Source organism: Protomyctophum bolini (genome assembly GCF_963924005.1).
Source record: "Protomyctophum bolini genome assembly, chromosome: 4".
In the NCBI taxonomy this organism is placed as follows: domain Eukaryota; kingdom Metazoa; phylum Chordata; class Actinopteri; order Myctophiformes; family Myctophidae; genus Protomyctophum; species Protomyctophum bolini.
In genome coordinates, this window is record NC_137865.1 from 22,478,540 (window position 1) to 22,486,921 (window position 8,382).

The window sequence follows — 8,382 nt, forward strand, 5'->3', positions numbered from 1 at the left end:
CCACGGTCACGGTCACGCCCTCAGCTCTGAACTGTAGAATCTGCACCTGGCTCGCTGATAACAAACTATCTTTACACCTGGGAAAAACTGAATCCATTCTATTTGGATCAAATAGTAATCTCAGCAAGGCAGATGGCTTCTTGGTTAGAGTGGGTGACAATATTATCACACGAAAAGATGTAATGACCTATAGGTTCCATCCTGGAGGCAAATATTTCTGGTGATAAAATGGCCACCAACGTAATAAAAAAGTCAACCAAAGAACAAGATTCCTATCCTATAGGATCTCCTCACTGGTCAACAAAAACACCTTGAAGAGGAGCCCTCGGACAAGGTTTCTTCGACTATGCATCCAGCACCTCCAGGCCCTTAAAACAAGGCTCCAGACATTCAGGCTACTATTTGGCCTCACTCCCCGAACCCACCTCACCCCTGCCCACTTTGACAGGCTGGAATGGCTTAGGGTTGACGACAGAGTACAGGCAAGTAACAGATCCACAAGCTCGCAACACGGTGCGAATTGACACGTTTTGAGCTCGTCAATCAGCTACGTTTGCGGTTTTTGAATTTGAATCCAGAAAAGTAACTTTTTTTTGCCATATGAGGTTTCCACCCGACAGAGACGATGTAAAATATGCAGATATATGCAAATGTGCATACAGCTCAACTACTCAAACACTTCTGCTGTCAGTATCCAAGGAGTGGTCCGACAAATGGCTGTGTGTTATGAACATGAGAGAGAGTTTAGTAATGCAGTGTGCACATTTTGATAGCAACATTTGTACTGCAAGCTAGATGAAGAATGGATGAGTTCCATATGGTCCCACCGTGCAAGGATTTATTTATTTCACAAGTCGACGCCAATGAAAAACGGATATATTTGAATGAAATGTACCCAAGAAAAATCGTGAAAATGCGGCACAAATCTTTGAATATATATTCTTTCAGAGCGAACGTTTTTAACTCAAATCTTTGCTTCTGAGGGGTTCCTGGAATAACATAATTGTCAGTGGCCAATTACATATCATTTTTGGGGTCCTTGACATGAAATATTGAGCACCACTGACGTCAGGCCGGTGTTCCCCATGAATAGAACATGGTCCTTTTGCACATGAGTCCTTGGAATATGGTTTCTGTCGGGTGGAAACCTTTTGATGTTTTTGTGTAACGCTGTAGTATGGTCGAGTAGGGCGTTCATTTACGGAAAAACACAAAAAGTGAGAATATGGAGACAAGAGGTTCCTGCCCTGCCATGATGAGTGTGAGTGTGTGTGTGTGTGTGTGTGTGTGTGTGTGTGTGTGTGTGTGTGTGTGTGTGTGTGTGTGTGTGTGTGTGTGTGTGTGTGTGTGTGTGTGTGTGTGTGTGTGTGTGTGTGTGAGTGAGTGAGTGAGTGAGTGAGTGTGTGTGTGTGTGTGTGTGTGTGTGTGTGTGTGTGTGTGTGTGTGTGTGTGTGTGTGTGTGTGTGTGTGTGTGTCTGTCTGTCTGTCTGTCTGTCTGTTCATTGGGAATAATGGATTCTTCTGCAGGGGGTCGGGGGGGGGGGGGGGGGGGGGGGGGGGACTCACATACGTTTGGCAGCTACTCCGAAAACACTACTCCACTGAAGGGCTTCATTAACAACGCTCTCACCACCACTTCCATCACAAAGGTGTCTGGGTTTGTGCACATACGTACGTGCGTGCACACACACACACACACACACACACACACACACACACACACACACACACACCTCTTTTGTCAGCCTCCATAATTGAGGAAAGCCTTGTTTTTTGTTTTGTTTGTTTCAGGAGAATTTAATGAAAACGTGAGGTAGAAAGTGTAGAGATGTGATTAGCAGATAATGAACAGCGAGACAGTCATTAGTGAGAAGTAAAGCCTGACAGGAATCCTGCAGGGCTTTGTTTCTCAATAAAGACCCACATCTCTGTTCATTATGCAGCTTATTACACGCCTTTAACCCACTGAAGAAATCAATGAATGAATGAAAAATATAACAACACAAAATGATCTCATTGATTTAATTTAAAAGGATTTCATCGCTTAAAGAAACTCCGGGTCAAACTCACAGGTGAAACTCCTGCAGTAGTGCTGAACAATATGAATCAAGAGTGAATGAATGAATGAATGAATGAATGAATCGTTTATTTTGGTCGGTTCACTTATATTTGGATATTTCCAATTTGTTTTGCAGACATCTTTGTTTGACAAATATAAAATAGGACTTCATTTGTCGATACATAACAAATAAATATCAGTTCTCTAAAATAACAGCCCACAGAATTGGGCCAATCAGAATCAAGAATTCTGGCCTAAAATAGTGTCTATATTATTCATACGTTCATGAATCTACCTGCTGACCAGCTGTCATCATTGAGCAATTTCATTTGATGCCCATTCCCATAGGGAGCGGTAGGTGCCGAGTGCCAGCTAAATGTGCAACAAGAGTGGCTCTCGAAAAACACTCGGGTTAAAAACGGCCATAGCCGTCATCACAAAATGAGGTCAGCGCATTTGGGCACATTTGGGGCAAGTGGCTATGGTCGAACAAAAAAAGCCTTTTGGCTGCTGGACTAATGTATTCAGTACAGAGGACCACAATGGAAACAAAATGGGCCTTTTGTGTTATCCTTTTAGCATTATACCTTACAACTGTACTGTACCTGTACTGTTCATAATCGTGTTAAGGATTCAATCAATGCATGTACAGTATATAGCACCTTCATCCAAAGTTCTTCAAGTTATGCATTACATTCACCCTTTCACACACACACATTCACACACCGACAGCAGATGAAACCATGCAAGGCACACAACCAGCTCGAACCAGGAACCTCCCGCTTCCCCGATCCACTAGCGTGATGTGTAATAAGCATGGTTAACAGCCGGCTCATTGTGTTAAAGTATCTACTAGTGTTTTAGCGTGTTTGTGCGTATAGCCATAGTGAGAGGAGGCCATGGAACCAGTGACTCGTGCTAATGTAAATTACAAGTACCGGGCCGTGCTGTGGTGGCTGCCTCCCTCCACAGTCCACACGTATAACATCAGATAACTCCTGCTTTGTCAAGCTGGAAATCTCCCATTCATTCCACGCGAAATCACGCAGGAGCCGTGGCGTTTTTTTCTTTCTTTCTTTCTCCTTCCAGTGAACATTCTATTCATTACGCTTAGTTTGGGAGTGCCCTCCTCCCTCCTCCCTCTTCCCTCCTCCCTCCTCTCTCCTCCCTCCTCCCTCCTCCCTCCTCCCTCCTCCATCCTCCCTCCTCCATCCTCCCTCCTCCCTCCTCCCCACCCGCTCCTAATCGATGTGATTGTGGATACGACGAGCAGCGCTTTCTAATTTGACTTGAATAAGTGGGTGACAAATAGTCCAGCCAGAAATCAATGAGGGGAATTATGTATACGGGGGGAGGGGGGTTCGATGGGTAAAGAGAGTCCAATGCAAATTATACACACACACACACACACACACACACACACACACACACACACACACGTGCAACTACAATTGCGAGAACAGAATTTTAGCATGCCGATTTTATGAATATTTTTTTTTTAACCAAAACCCTGAAACCAAAAACAGCAGATCTACAAGCTGACAATGCCTTGCGCTGTGACGTGTCAAAATCAGGCGAAAGTCCAACCGGAACCTATATGTCCTAATTGTAAGTCTGCAACTATTAGTCAAACTACCCGCTTCTCAAATTCTATTATAGTTGTGGGGACATTTGGCCCTCACATGTATAGTACACACACACACACACACACACACACACACACACACACACACACGATCGCGCTAAGCTATACACACATTCAGACATGCAATGCAAACCAAATCACTATTTCCGCAAATCCCCCTTCCTCATCCTCAGTTTAATCATTGTGTACACACTGCGTGGGGACGGACCAATAAAGGCAGCCAACACAATCACATATCCCTCCATACATTATTGATATCATATTTAATCCGATATCCTCTCGCCCGGCACTAACACTCACTCAGCGCTGTGGCGTGTAGCCACCAAATGAAACACAGACACACCGGCACTGTGTCGTTGTGTAATTAAATCCCTACATAAATTATTGATTCAACACGTCCACATTGTGTCGCCTATACTGTACTGCAGCGGTGGCTCTCAACCTTTTCTGGATCTCTAACATCTTGAAAGTGTCAGATGGGTTGGCTGCGAGCATTTTAATGCACTGCACTGTCCAGTGGGTGTGAGGCAGAGTACAGAGAGATGGCATGCCAGTCTCTCATGGCTCGGAGTAGAGGAGAGGTTGGCATGCAATTTAGTGAGTTTATTTAGGAATGTTTGTCATAGTAAACTGTCATAGTAAACTGAATGTTTGTCATAGTAAACAACCAGTTTGTCTGTATTCACAAATGCAGTACGTGAGAGATCATCATCTACCGGGCAGGCTACTATAGGTCACATGATCAAAGAAAAACCCATAACAAATGCGGTTTGCAGATCTGTAATGTTCAGGGCCATTACAATATGGAACACATTACCCAACATAATCACGGAAGCACCCAGTACGTTTTTTGTTATCCTTTTAGCATTATACCTTACGACTGTACTGTACCTGTACTGTTCATAATCGTGTTAAGAATTAAATCAATGCATGTACGTATTATAGCACCTTCATCCAAAGTTCTTCACATTATGCATTACATTCACCATTTCACACACACACACACACACACACACACACACACACTCACACACTCACACACCGACATATACGAGAAGCACTGACCTACAGTACAGTTGTCCTCCAGCCACACCACTGGGACTGGAGTCTGGACAGTATAACACCCTGAGTGTTAATTAAGCTGGTTGGTTGTGTGACATACAGTACTGTGCTGTATGTACAGTACTGTAGAGCGTTGCCAGTGGACATGTTCAGAGCCACAGGCATCTATCTTATTATTAGGTTAGGAAACCTGGGTTGTCAGGCAGACTACCCCCAATCTCTCTCTCTCTCTCTCTCTCTCTGACTGCAGTTCTTGACTGTGCCTCCCACAGCCAGCATGCGTGCGGCGGCACTGCGCATGTCAAAACTCGAAGCCAAATTTGCGTTATTACCCTGTTGCTGGTCGCATTTACTATGAAATCTACCTATTGTCAGCAGTGACGGTCTTATTGTCACAAATGCCCATGTTGTGGCCAACCAGAGCTGTGTCCGTGTGCATCTGACTAATGGAGAGACGTACCATGCCACCGTGCAGGACGTGGATCAAGTGGCAGACATTGCCACAATCAAGATCAGTGTCAAGCATCCCTTGCCCACCCTCACCATTGGGCGGTCCGCTGATGTGCGGCAAGGGGACTTTGTGGTCACCATGAGCAGCCCATTTGCACTCCAATACTCCATTTCACCCGGAATTGTCAGCTCAGTCCAGAGAGGCAGTTAGGAGCTCTGCCTGTCCAACTCCAAAATGGATTACATCCAGACCAATGCTGCCATCTATTTCGGCAATTCTGGAGGCCCCTTGATTAATTTGGCTGGTGAAGTTATTGGTATAAACACCATGATGGTGACTGCTGGGATCTCCTGTGCCATACCATCTGATCATTTAAGACAGTTCCTGGACAAAGCTGCAGACAAAAACAAATCAGAGACCTAACGCAGATATATTGGTGTGAAGACTCCAAGTATTATTGCTGAGCTGAAGCGAAGAGTCAATACCTTTACAGATGTTACACATGGAATTCTGATCGTTGAGGTCGACACAGGCTCCCCAGCCAAGAGAGCTGGCATGTTGCCCGGTGACATTGTGCTGGAGATCAATGGTGCCAAGGTCAACACTAACACTAACACTAGAGGAGATCTACAAGGCCATTCACAGCAGCAACAATATCACCATGCTAGTGCAAAGACAACATGAGTTACTACGCCTACAGATCACCCCAGAATACCCAGAATGAAACGCGATGGTCACGATGGTTGGAAGCCACTTTTGAAATGTAGTTGAATTAAAGCAAAATGAAAACTAAAACTCACTCTCTCCTGTACCTCTGTCCCTCCCATCTCTCTCTTGTAAATCTCTGTCTGTCTGTCTGTCTCTTACATGCGCCAAACTGAAGCACAGACACCTCTGAGACGAAGCACAGGAGAAAGACAAGTGAACCCAAACAGACCGACAACAACAGAGACATGACATGAGGGAGAAAGCTAGAAAACGCAAGTTACGCAACAGTCCAATAAGCACCAGCCCAACAGCCTATTCAATAGCTTATGATTCAAAATAAATGGTCCTGGATAGACAGGAAGACAGCAGCACCATTGTCATGTCTTATTTATACACTACTTTCTCTGCAGCAGCGGGGAATTCAGAATAGATCCAGATATGTCATTAAATCTCGCTATGAACTAGCAGGGTGTTTTTAAAGCCAGGGCCTCCATTTGTCAGTGAGTATATGGGCTGGTTGTGACGGGGTAGAGACGTGTTGTGTGTCTGCCTTAATTCCCTCATGACAGAAAGGAACCGGTCTAAACACGGCCCGCAAAGCTGCTGCAAAATTATTGGAAAGTTACACCAACACACCGTGAAAGCGTGAGTGTTCATTTAACTGGGAGTATGGAACCAAATCTACCCGTATGGAACCAACCATATACCTAAACATGAACATTGAACATCAACATTTCTAAAACTAAACTTAATCCTGGTCTTGATAATGAATTGAATGCATAGGACCAGAATGGAAACAAAAAGCCATCAAGGCTGCTTGTAGCATTGCTTGCGTAATTGTACTTTCTTTGTTTGCAAACCGTTAACAAAATGAACTATTCTATCTTTAAATCACCTAGCCCCACCTGAAGTGTTTAGGAAAATGATCCTCTCAATATTCTCAAATACTACTATACTTGTGTGGACACACGTTCTCACAAGTACGACGGCGGCAAACACACGTGTTCCGTGATGGAACGAGGGTCACCTTGGGCATATCGCTGACTCAGCAGGTCTGTATATCACGCTGATAAACAGCATCTCACGCACGCAGCAGTGCTGTTGACCTGATGACCATATCGATCTCCATAGCAATCATCTCCTCATTCCTCAACTGCCCTCCTCAAAATATCAGCAACCTTAACACTACTACCACACGCACGAACGCACGCACGTCACACAGGGAAATTGATGTTTCCTTGAGGCTGTTCTGCCCCTCACTAATTGGAGACATTAACCCTCAGCTTGAGGGGTTCATAAAGTATACGTGCACACATACAGGTACAGGCCGTCATGTGGACAGGTGTCATGCGTGGTACTCTGATGGAGTCAAGCAGAGTGAGACAATCAAGGAAGCGAGACGGGATTATTCCTTATGCTCACGGCCTGTATACACAGTAAAAATCACACCCGTGTGAAGTGAGGGGCGCTCTAATCATACAGTACATCATCAAGAATGGTGGTCCCTTATTGTTCCACTTCCCACAGACATACATATGCCAATTTTCTCAGACACATAGGCTATGACGTAGATTCTCCGTTCATTGTTTCCATGGCATTTTTTATGTCAGACAACACAAACATTAAAACCAAAAACAACTAAATCTCTTAGATTATGGTATAGACATTAGACATAGAGGGAAAAAACTGTGCAACTCGGTTATAGAGCAGCGGTTCTCAAACGTTTTCACTAAAGGACCCCCGAATTGATATGTATTTGGCTGCGGACCCCCATCTGAAAATGTTTTTTGCCAGGGACCTGCCAGAAGAGAAGATTTGTGTTCAAAATAAATCAAAATTATTTGAAATTCAAGATTTTCAAAAATAGCAAATGTACAGGATCACAGCCAGTGGCGGAGGGTTCCTCTAACGACAGTGGGTGCCCACCTTAGAGTAGCCTATATATTTTAAGGTGCCCACCCGCCCCGCAACTTATTATTATTGGCTTATTATTTTGCCAGTGGGTGCTTCGGCTCCTGAGCACCCACGGAGTTGACGCGTTGATCACAGCACTTTGTGCCGTGCTGCGCGCTTGTACATCTTCTATTTTTTGGAATACATGGATACAGTGATGCTGTAACACGTGTATCCTGATGACTTCCTCTCAGCAAAGTGTTGTGAGCTTAATGTAGATTGTCTATTTTTGGCCAAACATATTTTGTGTAGATGGGGACAATAAATAGCTCACCAAGTACAGTGCAGCTATATGCAGCAGTATAGAAGAGGTCTACGGGGACACATTTATTTTCACATGTCAAAACTGTCAACAAACTCACATAATACTGTAAATAAATATTACATCTGGGAATGCTGTTCTAGTTTTCTGGGAATGCTGTTCTAGTTTTCCATTTAATGACCATCAGTGAAGGGGAACAAATGTAGAGAAAATCAATAGACAACATTGGAAAATATCTAGGG

General features: G+C 44.2%; 1 protein-coding gene and 1 pseudogene across 2 annotated transcripts in view; one reads left to right on the plus strand and one right to left on the minus strand.

The window, feature by feature from the left end:
- Window positions 1-8,382, minus strand: part of brsk2a (BR serine/threonine kinase 2a) — a gene marked incomplete at both ends in the record, with an annotated part of 291,437 nt that overhangs the window by 174,663 nt on the left and 108,392 nt on the right. The gene's annotated exons all lie outside the window — the stretch shown is intronic.
- LOC308313837 (serine protease HTRA2, mitochondrial-like) lies at window positions 5,134-5,941 on the plus strand (annotated as a pseudogene). Its single transcript has one exon. The product of its transcript is annotated as a serine protease HTRA2, mitochondrial-like (transcript).